General features: G+C 42.9%; 1 protein-coding gene across 1 annotated transcript in view; it reads right to left on the bottom strand.

Moving 5' to 3' along the window:
- HS6ST1 (heparan sulfate 6-O-sulfotransferase 1) overlaps nt 1-18902 on the bottom strand; it is a 162354-nt gene that overhangs the window by 141784 nt on the left and 1668 nt on the right. The gene's annotated exons all lie outside the window — the stretch shown is intronic.

The following is an 18902-nucleotide window of genomic DNA, read 5'->3' as shown; positions in this document are numbered from 1 at the left end:
GTGGTCAGCAGGACGTCCAACAATGTCAAGATATGCATGTACAAGGCACAGGATTATTATTTTATCATCAACAGCCACGTAACAGGGCCATACTTTTGTAGGACATTATGGCCACCTACCATAACCCATGGATTTCACTAAACCTCTGAAGGTACGCCATGGTATCTGGCACCAAGCTCTCGGTAGCGGATCCTTTAACCACTCCCCAACTGCCTGCCATAAATATACTGTGGCAAGGTGGCTCTATTACGCAAATTCACGTACCTGTAGAGTTTTCTTCAATGGCCGGGGGGGGGCTCTCGCCACCGGAGCCGCGACTGTGTGCCGATTGGCTCCACCAGTGGCCAATCAACGGGCCCGGAGGACACGACGTCCTCCGGCCACCCGTGATCGCACCCTGCAGAGACAGAATGGCGGTCTGCTGATGTAAACAAGCAGACCGCCATGCTGTCAGGCATGGACACTCCGATCTAGTCTTCCTGCTAATCAGTGAGCCTATCCCTCAACAGTTAGAATCACACTGAGGGAACACTGTTAACCCCTATAATTTTTGCGCAAACCAAATAATATACGGTTATTTGGATTTTTTTTACCAAAAATATGTAGCAGAATACATATTGGAGGAAATTGATGAAGGAATTCGATTTTTTTAATTTATTGGATATGTTTTATAGAAGGCCCCTTTCACACATGCGGATGGTATGTCCGTATTTCATCCATCCGTTTGCGGATGAAATACGGGCATACATTCATCCCTATGGGATAGCGGGTGTCTGCGGATGAGCATCCGCAGACACCCGCTATTGTCCGCCTCCGCAATTGTCCGATTCTGGACAATTTTTCAGTCTGTCTGCAGAGCGGATCGGATGAACATGGGCAGATGGTCCGTGCTCATCCGATCCCCATAGGACAGCGGAGAGCCGACAGGGCGGTCCCTACACAGTGTGCGGAGACCGCCCTGTCTGCCGCCGGCTCAGCGGGGACAACGGAGCGATCCCCGCTGAGTGAGCGGATCATCACTGATCCGCCCCGTGTGAAAGGCCTTAAAAAATAAAAAATAAAGTTCTTTAAAATTGCACTTTATTTATAGTGCAAAAAAAATAAAAAAAAAAACCCCAACCCACACAGTAGGTGATCAAATACCACTAAAAGAAAGCTCTATTTGTGGAGAAAAAAGAACAAATTTTTTTGGGTACAGCGTCGCACGACCACGCAATAGTCTGTTAAAGTAACGCAGTGCCATATAGCAAAAAATGGCCTGGTCATTAAGGGGGTAAAATCTTCCAGTTTTATGCAGAGGGGACACGAACAGTCCTGCTCTCCTCTATGGGCCAATTATAATAGTAACCGACCACCTGTTGGTTTCCATCTATTGGATGGTGGCGGGTGTTAGCAGACATCCGCCACTCAACAGAAGGTCAATGAAGGGTCTCAATCAGGTCCGCCTGAAAAACTGACAGGCAGACCTGATCGGACAGCCCATGTGAAAAGGGGCCTTATTCAAATCCTGACGATTTCAACAAGTCAACAACTTCAGAGACAACATGTTCACTTCACCAATATATCCCACCCACTTTAAGATGCCAGTGTAATAATAAATGTAATTTGCTTTACCGGTCAGTGGTCATAATGTTATGGCTGATCTGAGTATACACAGATTGTCAAGGGCGACGTCTTGAAGAGACATAAAAACAGAGCATAAGACATCCACATCTCCTACAACATGCAGCAGCTGTAATCTTCTCTACAACTCTAATGGGTATATATGCATAGAGAAATATTTCCTTTTTTTTCCCACGCTTAGAAAAAGGAAACAAATTAGCTGCAGCTTACATCAAGATTTTTCTTAGAAAGCCAAAAAATGTCTGCACGATGAATATTTCACACTCCTTATGGTGCAGTTTACAGGCAAACGAAGCATTCCTCGGAGATAGACGGCAATGTACTAAAAACGGTGCCTAAAACACTGCAAAACAGATGTGTAAAAAAATAAGCCTAGCGGGGATCCTACAAAAAACTGGATTCTTACCAAATGGTAAGTGGCACCCAAATTAGGCCAGACGCGCCATACGCAGGGATCAGGTCTTATACTACCACCCTTACACAACATCTCATGTGTGTATACATCCAAAATCAGAGAAGTGGAATGAAAATTTAAATTGCATACCATTGTTGTACTAATAAAGAGCGTGCAAGCTCAAGATACCCCCCCCCCCCATTAGGAGGATCCCGTGTATAAATGCAGAGCCTGTAACAAAGCTCCCAGAGATGTATTCAGAGCTAGCTGCATACTGCGAGCGCCTATCGGGTGGTCACAAAGACCCATTCCACATGTAATGAATGACGCACTATGGGGGTGCAAGAGAACAGCAGCCGCGAAGAATACAATCTGCAAGGACAACTACTAGGCTCTAGATGGCTATACATGATGAGACCCTTCTGTTCAGCAAGGACAATACCAACAGCAGCTACTGTATAGAGCAGCGATGCAACCAAAGACGACAAAAAAACAAAACAAAAAAAAAAAAAAAAAAGACAAAAAAAGTGGCTACCAAAAACGCCCAAGATTTTACCTTCTGTGTGGTGTGTTTTTCATAGGTCATGTTACTCAAAATGTAGCACAGTGCATTTTTGCTGCGTTCTCAATGGATGTGGGTTTTTGGTGCAGTTTGCTAAATATGCTTAACACCGCTTCAAAAAAAATAAATAAATAAATAAATAAAAAGTGCCAACAAATCTATTCATATTCATTTAAAAAGTCGAATACTAATAATATCCATCTATAATTTTGGCACCGAAATTTTTTTATTTTTTTTTTTTATTTCATTTCAGTGCACCACTAGTATAGAGTATTGACAGACACACAGACACACGATTCTCTTTTTCATATGGATTCCCTTTACATTTTTGCACTTAGCTGGCCATCAACATTAGACAGAGGTTACCCTCTCCCCAAATTTAAGCATGGTTATGCATACAGTACACATACATATATATATTACTCTGTAGACACCCCTTGTGCCAGCATTCTCAAAATAAAATACTGCTAATGGTAACGCCAGGCTTTTCAACACCCGCGTGCCTCAAACTGCAATAAAAAGTGTATTCATGATCAAATTATGTAATGATATTCATGTCTGCAGTGTTGTACAATTAGTTCTAGTCTACTCAATACTCTGAATGATCTCTTGGGATCTGTAAACTCTGAAGATCCCCACACTTTACTCTCTGAAATTCTGTGACACAGTCACTTTGCCCTGCGAGTAGGCACTCATGTGTCACACAGCTCACAGAGCCTGCCTACTGATCTACAGGAATCACTGCTTGCAGGCAAAGTACCATGGGACATGTAGTCCTTCAAAACTTAAAGTAAACAGAGGAGAAGCTACAAAGCATGCAGGGAATCCAGGAAGTTGTGGAAAGACGGACAGCAGACAGATACAACTCACAACATGAAAGGAGCTTTTTCAAGCAACCTTATATTGGTCCTCAAAAGAACCATTGTTTGTATTGCTAATACAATGTTCACATTATGGAATGAAATTGTATGCTGTACCATAGAACTTTAAATTATGTCAAATACAGGCCAGTGTTAATACTGGGGCCGCGTTTGCGACTGGGCCAGCCTTTCACCACTGTGGGGCTCACTGCAGAACATGGGCTTGGTTCACACTGCTGCGACACCAGAGTCATGTCACTTGCCGTTTCCTTGCTACTGCTGTGATTTACTGTAACATTGCAGTCTATGGCACTCAAAACGCACCAAAAAGTCGCAGAAAGGGAAAGGGTCCCAGGAACCCTGAAGGTTCAAAGTGTTGGTCTACCACCCACATTTTTCACTCAACTTGTATCATCAGACTGTAACTGTTTTAACAGTAATGTTATTTTCACATCTAGGTGTTCCCTGAAGTATAACAAAGCCAGATAGCATGGAAAGAACGGCTCACACAGTTGTTATGCAAATCAATCACACCTATCAATATCTCTGCTGCATTGCAATACATTATGCAAAATGCAGACTCCACAGGTTTGAGGCTCCATTCATGCGTTTCTTTTTCTAGGTGCCAAAACACATGGGAGTTGATTTACTAAAACTGGGGAGTGCAAAATTTGGTGCATGGTAGCCAATCAGCTTCTAACTGCAGCCCGTTCAATTAGGCCTGGTTCACACCTATGCATTTTTTTTTTTTTTTTTGTGCTTTTTTTTCAGGATTTGTACTGTAGTTCATTTAACACGTTTTGTAGTGCAAATCTGCAAAAAGCACAACACCCCCCCCCCCCCCACACACACACACACACACACACACACACACATACACACACACACACACACACACACACAACTGCACCAGATTTTGCACTCTAGTTTTAGTAAATCAATCCTATTGCATTACAGCAGCCAATTCACTAAGAAATTGATATCTACACACAAAGGCAGATGCATTTCTTTACATTATACATGCAAGTTGGGGTATCATGCAAAAAGGACTAGCAATGTGCATCTACACCACAGGATGACAGGCATAAAAGCATGCATTAGCACACACGTGTAAATACAGTACTGGCCTACACAAACCATTAGACAAAGGCTACTTTTTTTGTTAAGAACATGTAAAACCCAGGCAAGTAAACAACGCAAAATGCCTATCACACGCACAAATACACATGCCATAACATGAGTCAGAAAAACTGAACTCTGAGTTCAGATTCAGCCACCCTGTTTACTTATTTAGATTAGGTGTTAATTAGGTCAGAAAGAAGAACCAGCTGACTGTGAACTGAAGTACAGCTAGACTCAGACAAGATGTCTGATTCAGAAAACCGCAAGAGAATCGCCAAATCCTCTTACTGGTCGCTGTAACACTGGGAACCACAACATCCTCCAAATTAGATGCTAAAAAGGTGCAAACACACACACAATATTTTCTTCCCCTTTTATGTAGAGCCAGTAAAAGGTACTCGCGTAAAAATACTTTACTGAAGGGGGGGGGGTGTTTTGTAGTCCAGCAGTGGGGAACTCAGAAAGGGTTGACAACACTGCTTGAGATTTCAGTGCAGCAGCTGTTGACTCTACAGGAAGTGGGAAGCACAGTACATTTCTGGCAGGACAGTTTTTTTTCTCCTCCCAAGTATTTTTTAAAGTGTAAGTAAATGCTTAGACCCCTTTCACACTGGGGCGGGCGTTGACAATAAAACGCTGCAAATTTTAGCAGCGCTTTACAATCATTTTAGTGGCACTATTCGACCCCCCCCCGCTAGCGCCCGAATAAAGGGTTAAAAGTGCCTGTGTACCACTGCTGAGGCACCTATTCATTTTACTGGGCAATAGCGGTGTATACACCGCTCCTTCACAACCCCAAAGATGCTGCTTGCAGGATATTTTTTAACTTGCTGCCAGCACAGTGCACCGTGTGAGAGTACTGGGGCTCCCACACTGGGACTGCAGGGGAGGCGTTTTGCAGGCACTTTACAGGTGCTATTTTTAGACCAAAAAGCGCAGCAGTGTGAAAGGGGTCTTATTTTTGATTTCTACCTACAGGTAAACCTATAATAAGGCTTACCTGTAGGTACAGTGAATATCTCCTGAATAGTGCAAGTTTAGGATATATTCATACTGCCTGCAGTTGGTGATGTCACCAGCGCATGTGCTCTGAAGGGACGGCATACCCGTGCCATCCCTTCAGAGCGCATTCAGGTTTTTTTTTTCCCCCTCTAAAGCAGAGTTATGCACTCCTCACCCCCTGGGATTTCCTGTCCCACTTCCTGCTTCCTATCTTCGGCTGCCTAGGCGGCGACTCCTCTCACCCTAGGTGGTACCTCCCTGCCAGCATTCTTGGACACGAATCCGATCCCAGAATTATCGCTGGCCAATAGGAGTGCAGCACGTCTCAGGCATGCACAGTGCGTGCCCAGCGTGAAGCCGTAAGCTATCACAGCCAGGTGCCCACAGTTACCATGATGGCACAGAGGAGAGGAGGGGGGCGCTAGCCTCCGGGTGGCCACATCGCTGGACCGTGGGGCAGGCAAGTGTCAGTATATTAAAATTCAGCAGCTTTGCTTTCTGTAGCTGCTGACTTAAACTAAAAAAAAAAAAAAAAAAAAAAAACACACGGGCAGAAGTCCGCTTTCATGCAATCTATGCATCAAGATAAAAAGCCTTCTGTGTGCAGCCGCCACTCCCCCCCCCCCCAAATACTAACCTGAGCCCCATCTAGATCCATTGATGTTGTAGGACTGTATCTGCTGCCTGGGACTCCCCTCATTGGCTAAGATAGCAGCGCGGCACCATTGGCGCCTGCTGCTGTCAAAGTCAGCCAGCCAATGAGGAAATAAAGGGGGTGAGCCGTGGCAGGGAGCTGTGGCTCGGGGTACCCCATAGCAAGCTGCTTGCTGTGGGGGCACTCAACAGGGATGAGGGGCCAGGAGAACCGAAGAGGGACCCAAGAAGAGGGGGGATCTGGGCTGTTCTGTGCAAATCCACTGCATAGGGCAGGTAAGTATAACATGTTTTGTTTGTTGGGGGGGGGGGGGGGTGCAGATTCTGTTAAAAATGAGACTCTACCATCACTTTAATCCTTATAGTGTGGGAAGGTCCCAATGCAATTTTTTTTTTTTTTTTCTGATGCTTTAAAGGCAATGAACCAGCACTGAACACCCTATCTGCTGCAGGTGTCAAAAACCACCTAGCAAATTAAGGAATCGGAGGAGTTTAGCGCACATTGCAACCCATATGCAAGCGGCTTCTAATAAGGAATTCACAATAAAAAGAGCAGCTGCAGGTTATAACAGCATTGTACAATTATTTTGTGCCTTGGAGACTAAAATATATCATGTAAGGAAAAGAAAAAAAAAATCTATATCTATATAGAACACTAGCGCGATAATTCTAGATGGAGACGGTAACTTATCAGGTGCACACAGAACCCTCTCTGATCTTTGCATGTGGAATATATTCAGCCGTTTCAGGTCTGCTGAAAGATGCCATTTCAGGCTTGCAGTTGCTTGCTGCACCCTCACGGGAGAGTCGCTGATCCTGTCATTACAGCCCCACTAATGAATCAGCAGCGGGGAAGGCACTCTCCTCCGCTCTCATTCAGCCTGACCAAGGTCTCTCACTTCCTGGTCACTGAAGCCCACAGACCTGAGAATATTGCAGGGAGACAGTCTGCTTCACTGTAATCAGAGGCCAGCTATGCAATACACAAGTCAGCCCCGTCTTGCCTGGCTTATGTAACCTGCTATTGTCAGATGTCAAATAAGACTGCAGGCCTGATGGATGAGAAGTGCAAGGGTAAAAAAAAATAGTTCATTTTCAAATAAAGACTATAAAAAATAAAAACGCATAAATAAAAAAACGCATGTTTATGGTGTACGGATCCTCTGCTATCCACAGATAGGTAGAGGTTTGGATATTTGTTCTTGCTCTTAGTCATCCTCCTCTACATGTCATGACTGAGCCAAATAAAAAAAAAAAAAAAAAAAAAACACACAACCCCACCCAACCAATATCTAGGAGTGGGAAGTATTGAGAGTCCATATTGCGATGAAGGTCCCTGTGATTGGAACAAACTACGAGAAAACAAAAATTTCCACAGTGGTCCATTTCCTGCAGCACAGCTACAAAAATGATCACCGACTACTGTCAATTATACCTCAAAGACAGCCCAACTTGTCCAAAAACCATCTTTGTATTTCTTTACCAGCTACTGTATTTATTGGAGTATAACACGCACTTTAACCCTGAAAATCGGGTGCCATGTTATATGCCGAGTAAACAGGAGATTCTTCTTGTATGTAATCTGATGGCACTCGTCCCGCCCCCTCAAAGGCAGCAGTACTCTGAAGTGAGGCTGCAGATTGGCACTGATCAGGCTGCATTCGTGGCAATGGTGAGGCTGCAGATGGGCACTGATGGGGCAATTGCGAGGCTGCAGATGGGCAATGACCTTTATTTTGCTTCAAAGTTATTAAAAATTTAAAGTTTTTTTACCCTGAAACTTCCCTCCTAAAACAAAGGTGTGTGTTATATGCCGACAAATACGGTAATTAAAAATTATTCAATAACCACTGCGTCTTGTTGATCTGGATGAAGGGAAATGCATTTTCAAGATGCTCTACCATGGTAAAAGGTAATGCCCAGTAAGATGCATTAGAATGTTGACAATGTTTTGGGTTGATAAGCAACCAGGAGGAATACCAATACCACCAAGATTAGTTGGTTAAACCAAAATCATACTGCTACTAAAAATCCCCTTTCCATTCTCCCTGTATACGTCCCATATATTAAAATTAGGGCTGTTACCGATTTAAAATTTTCTTGTTCCATTAATCGATTTCTTTTTAAATCGATAATTCGACTAAATGTGAGCAATTATAAAAACGCACACATACAGATCCAACTACTTTTAGCTGATCTCCTTGCATTGCAACTCTGCATTAGTCAGTGGTAAATGTGGTATACACTATATACAATCACCCGACACTAGTTCGTTTCCACAATCCATGACTTAACTTCACAGTTCACACAAATACCTTTTAAATTCAAACTAACACTGGACACAAGTCATTTTTTTCCCACAGTAGCGTGACAATTCATCCACCTCCGGTATAACTAATCACTCTCACCTCATGGCATGGACCCCTGTGCAAACAGGTGGTCATTCAAACAGGTATCAAAAGTAGGGATGCACCGAAATTTCGGCCGCCGAAACATATCGTCCGAAAATGCCCTTTTCGGCAATTTGCTGAAAGGAAAAAAAAACGTCTGACAATTAAGCCAAAAATGGGGCGGGGCCCCGCCCCCGGTGCCGCCCATCATGGGGGGGGAGGTTTATAGCGCAGGAGAGCCACCTTTGCCGTCTGGTTCAATAGAGCGCCAGCTTTAATTTCAGTAGCTGTGTGTTCCCCGTCGCGCACAGCCCCTCCCCCTTGTCCGGGGAACTTTGATAGACAGATCACCCGTCCACGGGTGATCTGTCTAACAAAGTGCCTGGACAAGCGGGAGGGGCTGTATGCGACGGCGCGCACACAGCTACTGAAAGTAAAGCTGTGATGTTCCCGACTCTCTATTGAACCAGACGGCTCTCCTCTCTCTTCGCTGCACAGGGGGCATTACTGGCTGGCTGCACCGGGGACAACACACTTATCTTTTATCATGTCGCCAGTCTCTGACCGCCTCCTGCACCATGTCGCCAGTCTCTGACCGCCTCCTGCACCATGTCGCCAGTCTCTGACCGCCTCCTGCACCAGGTCGCCAGTCTCTGACCGCCTCCTGCACCATGTCGCCAGTCTCTGACCGCCTCCTGCACCATGTCGCCAGTCTCTGACCGCCTCCTGCACCATGTCGCCAGTCTCTGACCGCCTCCTGCACCATGTCGCCAGTCTCTGACCGCCTCCTGCACCATGTCGCCAGTCTCTGACCGCCTCCTGCACCATGTCGCCAGTCTCTGACCGCCTCCTGCACCATGTCGCCAGTCTCTGACCGCCTCCTGCACCATGTCGCCAGTCTCTGACCGCCTCCTGCACCATGTCGCCAGTCTCTGACCGCCTCCTGCACCATGTCGCCAGTCTCTGACCACCTCCTGCACCATGTCGCCAGTCTCTGACCACCTCCTGCACCATGTCGCCAGTCTCTGACCACCTCCTGCACCATGTCGCCAGTCTCTGACCACCTCCTGCACCATGTCGCCAGTCTCTGACCACCTCCTGCACCATGTCGCCAGTCTCTGACCACCTCCTGCACCATGTCGCCAGTCTCTGACCACCTCCTGCACCATGTCGCCAGTCTCTGACCACCTCCTGCACCATGTCGCCAGTCTCTGACCACCTCCTGCACCATGTCGCCAGTCTCTGACCACCTCCTGCACCATGTCGCCAGTCTCTGACCACCTCCTGCACCATGTCGCCAGTCTCTGACCACCTCCTGCACCATGTCGCCAGTCTCTGACCACCTCCTGTATAAAAATATTTTTTAAAAACAGTAATTTTCGGTATCGGTCAGTTTCAGTATCGGTTTTCGGCCTAGTGTATTTTTCATTTTCGGTACCAAAAAACCCATTCAGCACACCCCTAATCAAAAGGGTTAACACGGACCATAAACTTCTCTCACGTCTTAGATCTCAGCAAGGACACCAGGTCATGGATAGAAAGCAAAGATCTAAGTGCTTGCTGCTAGTATAAGATTTAATTTTTGTGTTCGAACACAAAACTACTCACATAAAGATGTTAAAAACACAGCATGTAAAGCCAACAATCGTGTTCATTGCGTAGGGCAGCAGCAGGTGACGTCATGCGTTACGTTCAATCAGAATGTCAACGTCACCAGACCCCTCCCCCTTCCCTTCATTAGCAGAAGGAGGCACTTGGGGAAAGGGGGAGGAGTCCAATGACGATGTCCACGACGTCACCGAATCTCCGACAGAACTCTCGGAAGCTGGCGAAGAGGTGAGTACTGATCAAAAGAATGAATTGATTAATCCAGGAATTAATCTTTAATTTCCACAGCCCTAATTAAAATGCCAAACTTCTGATATTGAAGAAGTGAAGTGGTTGTACACTGCTGGACTTTGTGTACCCTCAAAGTAATGTCGTAATGTGCTAGTATGCTTTGAAAACAAGCACATTATGTTAAACACAAAACGGAGCTCTTCCAGCACCAAGATGAAAGCTGTAGGCACTCCCATCTTTACCAGTCTTGCTTCCATGTTCACAGACTCCGGCTTGCTGACTGGCCAGAGCCACGATGACATCCCTCCCTTGCATGCGTGTAAAAGCCACCATTTACGGCACAGGGCTCTGAAGGAATGGGCCAGGTGCCCACTCCTTTAGAGTGCATGTGCCAGTGATGTAACTGGCTGCATCTACCAGTAAATATCTCCTAAACGGAGCATGTTTAGGAGCCATTTACACTACCTATAGGCAAGACTTATTATAGGCTTACCTATAGGGGGAAAAAAATAAAAAAAAATGAACAGAAAAAGTTTCAGCTTAATGGGAGTGCTGACTGCTGTGGTAAACCAGCTGGTAGCAGGGAAGCCCGCTAGTAGCTTGTTTAAAGCGACGATCTGCACTCCCATTAAAAATGTGTTTAACATTTACAAACTGGAACTGAAGGGTGTTTTAAAAGCCTAAAAGCTTCCTGAAAGCTCTGCAAATGTTTTGTGTAAAGCATGCCTACTTTCTCACTGGAGGAGTTTTTCCAGGCGCTAAAGGGTTAAAAATAGCACCTGAAAAACGCTTCCCCTGCCTCTCCACTGTGAAAGACTGCGTGCTTTTACCCTGAAACGGTATGCTGCTGAAGCACCCGCAAAGTGCCTCAGCAGCGGCGCTTTGAACACTTTTTCAGCCGCTGTTGGTGGTTAAAAAGCGCCCTGCTAGCGGCTGAAAATCGCCTCTAATATATAACGGTATAGTGGCGAGGGTTTAGGTCTGAAGACATGCTTGGCCAGTCTATCACCTTTACCCTCAGGTTCTTTAGCAAGGCAGTGGTCATCTTGGAGGTATGTTTGGGGTCATTATGTTGGAATACTTCCCTGCGGCCCAGCCTCTGAAGGAAGGGGGGGATCATGCTCTGCTTCAGTATGTCACAGTACATGTTGGCATTCATGGTTCCCTCAATGAACTGTAGCTCCCAAGTTCCGGCAGTACTCATGCAGCCCCAGACCATGACACTCCTATCACCATGCTTGACTGTAGGCAAGACACACTTGTCTTTGTACTCCTCACCTGGTTGCTGCCACACACACTTGACACCATTTGAACCAAATAAGTTCATCTTTGTCTCAGACCACAGGACATGGTTCCATTAATCCATGTCTTTAGTCTGCTTGTCTTCAGCAAACTGTTTGTGGGCTTTCTTGTATACCATCTTTAGAAGCTTTCTTCTGGGACAACAGCCATGCAGACCAATTTGATTCAGTGTACGGTCTAAGCACTGACAGGCTGCCCCCCCCCCCCCACCCCCCACCCCTTCAATGTTGGCAGCACTCATACGTCTATTTCCCAAAGACAACCTCTGGATATGATGCTGAGCATGTGCACTCAACATCTTTAATAGACCATGGCGAGGCCTGTTCTGAGTGGAACCTGTCCTGTTAAACCGCTGTATGATCTTGGCCACCATGCTGCAGCTCAGTTTCAGGGTTTTGGCAATCTTCTTATAGCCTAGGCCATATGTAGAGCAACTTTTTTTTTTTTTGCAGATCCTCAGAAAGTTCTTTGCCATGAGGTGCCATGTTGAACTTACAGTGACCAGTAAGAGAGAGAGAGAGAGAGCGCGATAACATCAAAGTTAACACATCTCCCCATTCACACCTGAAACCTTGTAACACTAAACAAGTTACATAACAATAATAGGTAGGGAAAATGGCTGATTGGAGCCAATTTGGACATTTTCACTTAGGAGTGTACTCACTTGATGCCAGCAGTTTAGACATTAACAGCTTTGTGTCTAGTTATTTTGGAGGGGACAGCAAATTTACATTGTTATACAAGCTGTACACTCACTAATTTACATTGTAGCAAAGTGTAATTTCTTCAGTGTTGTCACATGAAAAGATAATAAAACACTTACAAAAAACGTGAGGGGTGTAGTCACTTTTGTGAGATACCGTACAAGCTTAGGCCCATGTGAAACAAGCCTTTGGGCACATTGCTATATTAAATGGCCCATAACATAATTCTGGCACAACATTGAAAAATAATTAAAAAGTATCTTCAGCCAAGTTTTTCTTCTCGCTGTTAGTTTCCCCTTTAAGGAGATTTCCTCTAAGAGTCCTTGTGTCCGTTTTTACAAACAAAAATTCAAACTTTTAACAGCTGGCATTGGTGCAGAAGGCTACGGAAATCTGTTAACAAGCCCATTCTGGTACCAGCTGCCTAGTAAGTCTATTTTTACGACCCGGTGTGTCATTGACAAGACCTGAAGGTAAATCATCCCAACAGAACACACAAATATTTTAACTATACTCTAGGCCATTTAAGGGTAGAAAAAAATAATAATATTATCAGTCAAAAATACGCTAATAGTTATCGTTATAGTAAATTTACCAATATTATACTGCTCATTTTGGTTGAACTATTTGTTTTGATAAGCTCTAAAATAATAATTCTACAATGTAGACTGTAGTGTTCAACAGGGAATAGTCCCATTACTGCCCATGTGCCCAACGAGCCTCCACACAAGTTACAAGGACACATTGTTGTGGACTTGACAAGCATAACAAGTATATCACTAGGCATGGTTATGGGAGTAATCACTACCAAAATGTTAAAACAGCCATGGATAATTGTCATAATACAAAAAAACGGAGGCCAGAAAATGGGCCAGCACCAACTTTTGAGGCTGACAGTAAGCCATCTGAATAGCTGGGCAAGGGGCATGCCTTCAATGAATGCTCATTAAGGTTTCCATCGACACGTGGATTGTAAGGTCATTTGCAGCTTATATGAAGAAAGGTTAGACAGCTCAGGGTTTACTTCCTCTTTAACCACCTATGCATCTATGTACATCCACGTACCTCCAAGTCTTTTTAGGTCTGAAAAAAAAAAGCATAGTCCTATTTTCCACTTTTTGGACAGAACATGAGGAATCTTGGGTAGTAGGGTGTATACGGATGCACATACATCTGCCCATATACCAAATACAGGTCTGGAAAGTTTCAGGAGGGAAAAACTGAGTGGATGCAGATGTCACAAAAGAGTTCAGTTGATTCAGCTTGGAATCTGTTCATGGATTTTCTATTGATCAAAACAGACACAACCAGTGTGAAAACACCCTTATGCTGGCCATAGATAGAAAAATCCAGTTCAAAAAAGGACCAGCTGAATTGTGATCCATCTATAGCCGTTCCAGCTTGAGAGAAGTTGATCCAAATTATCGGCTTCTCTCGAACAGGAGCATTGCTAAATTTTAATTAGATCAGAGCATGCAGCCAATAACCCACAGGGCTGATCAGTGTATTCTGAAAAGCGGAGGAGTCCTTGCTGACAGAATACAATAGCACATCGGTGAGGACAGGGAAAAATCAGCTCAGTTTGTTTTGTTAAGCTGGCTAATGACACAAAAAAAAAAAAAAAAAAAAAAAAAAAAAAAAAAAAAGGAGCCATGTATAGCCAGCTTAATTTTACAGTGGTTCTAAAGAGGGCGTGTTTGGGAATTCTCTAGTCTATCATAAGCATGAGTTCTCAGGTCATCACATTCAGGACAAAGATAGGCGGTTAGGCTTGGTGCATTCCAGGAATGCTGGGTGAAAAAAAAAAAATTAAATACATTTTCATGCAAGGGAAAGAGTATAGGGTGGCCAATTATACTTTCAAAGGTTCGTCCAATTTGTTTTCATCTTTAAGGGATGTCTATCCATCTTTTATCAAAAATGATTTTGGAATAGCATTGTAACTGCATCTGTGTTTTTTCATGAGGGTAAGGCAACAGCACCATTAAAGTCCCATATATTTTTTGTCGCTACCATACTATATTAGGGATGTGGTACTGAGGTTATCAACTTATACCCACTATGTGTATTTTTGAAACTAAAGGTTTAATGATCAATGCTCATTGAGCATACCTGTGAAAACCAGATAATGTACAAATGGCCCTTGCACAACAGAACTGGCTTTTACAAGTGCTGAAGTACTAATTTGTGCTTTCCTTCTATAAAAAAGGGAGTGGTCCTTTAATAACTTACACATAAGGCAGTCAACATTACCAACCTTGGTTTTGGAAGTGCCAGCAGTTCTTGTAATAGGGCAATGCAAAAAATAAAATTATATCACACACTCCATAAATTACGCATTCAATGCAGGGATTGGGTGGGGAAAAAAAAAAAAAAAAAAAAAATCAATGGATTAACTCCAGTGCAACCAGTCTGCCCATAGACAGCATAAAACTCAGCTAGTTCCTGCTGAACCAGCCAAATTGCGATACATTTGTGACCAGCTTTAGCAAGAAAATTCATTGGGCAATACACAAAGCATCTGCACCAAACAGTGCATGCACACACTTCTATGTAACCAAGCACTGTCCCAACTCCAATCTAAACTTTAAGGGCTCATGCACACCAAAAACACCCACAAACCCTCCTAGATAGTATTGTCTGAAAGCGGTTGTATACCCTTTTTTAAACTTACCTACAGGTAAGCCTATAATAAAAGGCTTACCTTTAGGTAAAAAATTAATATCTCCTAAACCTTTACGGTTTAGAAGATATTTGCTTTGCATGCAGCCGCTGACATCAGTGGCGCATTTGCTGTGAAGGCCCAGCTAAAGATACGGCAGACGCTGCCAGGAAGAAGACTCCCACGAGCATGTGCAGAAGTGATGATGTCATCGTGGCTGCAGCCACTCACAGCGCCAGAGCTGCAATACCCAGAAGAAAGCACTGAGGATCAGATGTTGAGACCTCGTTCAAAAAAAAAAAAAAAAAAAAAAAAAAGGGTGAGCATTTCATAATGAGCTAGTATGCGCTGCATACTAGCTCTTTATACCTTTGCCTTGCAGTTTTTTTTTTTTTTTAAACAAAATCTGTGCAGGTATACTACCGCTTTAATTTCTGTATAAACAAAAAGGCTGGGACAAACGTTTTAGCTGCCTTGAGCTCTTTGGGGCACTGGCTCCTCTCAAAAATGCGAGTTTGGTGGGGTTTGTTCTGCGTGTAGGAGCATACGCCATAGTGCGCATGGACATCTTGGCCAACATGGAGAAGAGTTTTGAGGCAGAGAGAATATATATATATATATATATATATATATATATATATATATATATATATATATATATATATATATATATATATATATATATATATATATATCTCACACATACACACTATTTTTTTCAAAAGCCTGTAGGAGCCACCTCTTTGGATCCCCTTTGAGCTGCACTGTGCATGAGCCCTAAAGGTAGCCATTGTATACAATTTGCTCGTGTTTACTCTAAGCAAGCGGCATTCCGGATTGTTTATTTTTATTTTCTAATTAGGGGACATACACATTGCTCTGTCTCCAACAGCATTTCACATTTACATCTGAATCACAGACCGTCCACACCTTGGACCGCAAACAAAACCCTAATTTCTGCACACTTGGATGTTAATGCAATTGCATTCAGATCTAATTAGATGATGTTTAAACAAAGTTTGCATTTTATTGCAGTTCACAAAATTAAAAACAAACCATGTTTACTTTAAATTGCTGGCAATTATACCCATGTATATGACCACGTGTATGTGGAATTCAGGAGCCAGAACCACAGACAAACGTGAGAAAACCCCCAAAAAAGTTAGGCCCCTGCTATAGTTTAAGGCGATTTGGCTAACCTAGCTTACGAGATTTGTCCAGTCCTGCCGATAAAGCATGGCAGGGAAGGTGGCCAAACCCCAAAAATGCATATCCTACACGTAATATGTATCTTTCTGGGAGGACTGTGGCAAAACAGTATGACGAGTATCAATGAGACAAAAAAAGGATCTTAAAAAAGGATCTACCTAGTGATTTTGCAGGTGCTGTAAACGCACATTACAACTAAAATTCACTTTTAAATTTAAAAAATAAATAAAAAACCCCAAAAGTTTCAGGGTTAAACGCAAAGGGCAGGGTGAAGAGGAAATTAACCCATAGCATCCAATTGGAAAATCTCCATCAGTCATCTAATTGCAGTAAAGTGAAAAGACCAAACGTTTTTTTCAGGGTCATCGCTCTACTCCAATGAATAACCCTAATATAGTTAGCAGTCAGTTTTCCAATGGTCTATGCGTATGGTGGCTGAGAGCGTCTGCAAGGCTAATGCAGCAGTTGGCATTATAGCAGTGATTTACCCAAGCATTGTTAGCATCTCACCAAGCCTAAATGTACCAGCACATGGCAAATTAAAACAAAGCCAACCATACTGGTCTTTAATAAATAAAAAAAATGACAGCAAATCCAATCAAGTGTCAGCAAGGACCTACCAATCTTAGGTGTTTTAACGAGTAGTAACTGCACAATAAAAAAAGTCTAATCCCTTTAAGATTTTTTTAATCCACGATTATCCAATAAAAAAAAAAAAAAAAAAAAAAGCAGAGACACACACACACACACACACACACACCCCACAATAGCGTTGGGCACTGTTGACAGTTGGGCTTCACAATTAGTCTTAGAATTTATAGTTATTCATTATAGTCTAGTCATTTAGTAATTCTAGATATTTTTAGAATTATCAGTCTGGCACTTCTCTCTCTAGAAATTACAAACATGCAGAAACAAGCAGACTGGGCGAATCTGTTACTGTATTTTTTCAGGCAAATTGCAAATAATTGACACTCCTAAACAAGGCAATCCACCTGATCTGCTGGGAATCACATAATTCATGAATCATGGCAATGGAGATGCAAGGAATTCCTGACAGTCTAAGGATTGAGCAATCTGGCTCTGTCATGTTCAGGGGGAACTGGAGAATTCGGATCTGCCTGAAAAAGTATTAGACTCATCAGATTGCCTACGCAAAATTCTTCTTCTATCCTACGTAACTGCATAAAATGTCAGCCAGTATCTGAGCAGCCTAGGTCTCCACTAAGCAGCTATCAGTATAGCATCTCATAAGTGTTAACCTTTCTTTTTGAACGCAGAATAAGGGGCTATCGGTCAGCACTGCAGTTGTGAAGGACATGGATGTGGTCAGATGAGGTTCACCCCAGTGGTCACCGCTCCTTCATTAATGTGGCATGGCATGTCAAGGACAAAGTCACAAAACAAAGATGGTATTTAGGCAATACATTATGTACACCGTATAGTGTTATTGGTTATGGAAAACCCTACGGCACAGGCACCGTGAAAGAAGTTGTCACTCGATACTAGATCTAAGTAGGTGTGCATAGCAACTATGCAGGCTGTATAGTAAAGCAATAGGCTTCTCAGGTTCTAATAAAAGGGATAATGATTCATAACCTATAGCTCAACTCTCCCAAGTAAGCAGTTTTAGGTCATAAATTATGTAACAAAAAAGGAATGCTCTAAATTTATCTAATGATGTTCTGAAGAAATCCAGGACTGTGGTTTCAGAGGACCTCACTTGTCTAGGTTTGCCTTGATTTATAACCCTATTAAAATATTAAACCTGCAGCACGTTTTCTGCATTTTGAAAAGTTTTGGAATTCAGTGGCATTCCATTTCAACCTCTTTGTCGATTGATAAAGACACACACACACACACACACACACACACACACACACACACACACACACCTTGAAACAAGAAGCCATCAGATCTAAAAACCCATTCCCTGGGTCTAGCCAAGAACGTGAAATCAAAAAAAAGCAATATATTGTCTAGAATAGTTAAAAGAATAAAAAGGAAGAGTCATAAGTTTTGTGCCAGATATACAATGGAGGAACAGAATTAAATTGGAATGTTTTAAACCCTGGTCTGTGATATAATACATTATAATAATGAAAATTGCATAAAATGTAAAACTAACCGAAAATGGTCAATTTCCAATCTCACCGGCATCTTTAATTCTCACTAATAGGTTTGTTTTATCTTATTCATTTTAACTTTTAGCCCATCTACAGTCACACCTAAATTCAAGGTCAGATAGATAATGTGGCTTGAATATTGTACGGGACTACAAATCTTAGCACGCCATGGCTACAAGAGTTACAGGAAAATGATGACTGTAGAAAAGCCTTTTTAGCTGAAATCTAAAAAAAAGTCTATGATAAAAATGTAAAAAAGGATAAACAAAGCTGAAAATTTATAAATACCAATATATCATTTCTGGAACATCTTTCTTTGCCAGTACTAGATAATAGGCTGGTGATGAAAGTCTGAATAGCTACTACAATTTCAATTAAATAAAATTATTTCTAAAAGGCACCCTTAAAATTAAAAGTAGACATAAATGTCTTGCTAAAAAGAGTCACTAGGGG

The sequence above is a fragment of the Lithobates pipiens genome, unplaced genomic scaffold, assembly GCF_037356315.1.
Source record: "Lithobates pipiens isolate NorthernLeopardFrog02 unplaced genomic scaffold, aLitPip1_a1.2 Scaffold_18, whole genome shotgun sequence".
In the NCBI taxonomy this organism is placed as follows: Eukaryota; Metazoa; Chordata; class Amphibia; order Anura; family Ranidae; genus Lithobates; species Lithobates pipiens.
Note: the sequence above shows the minus strand (reverse complement) of the source record. Positions and strands in the feature narration are given on the sequence as shown.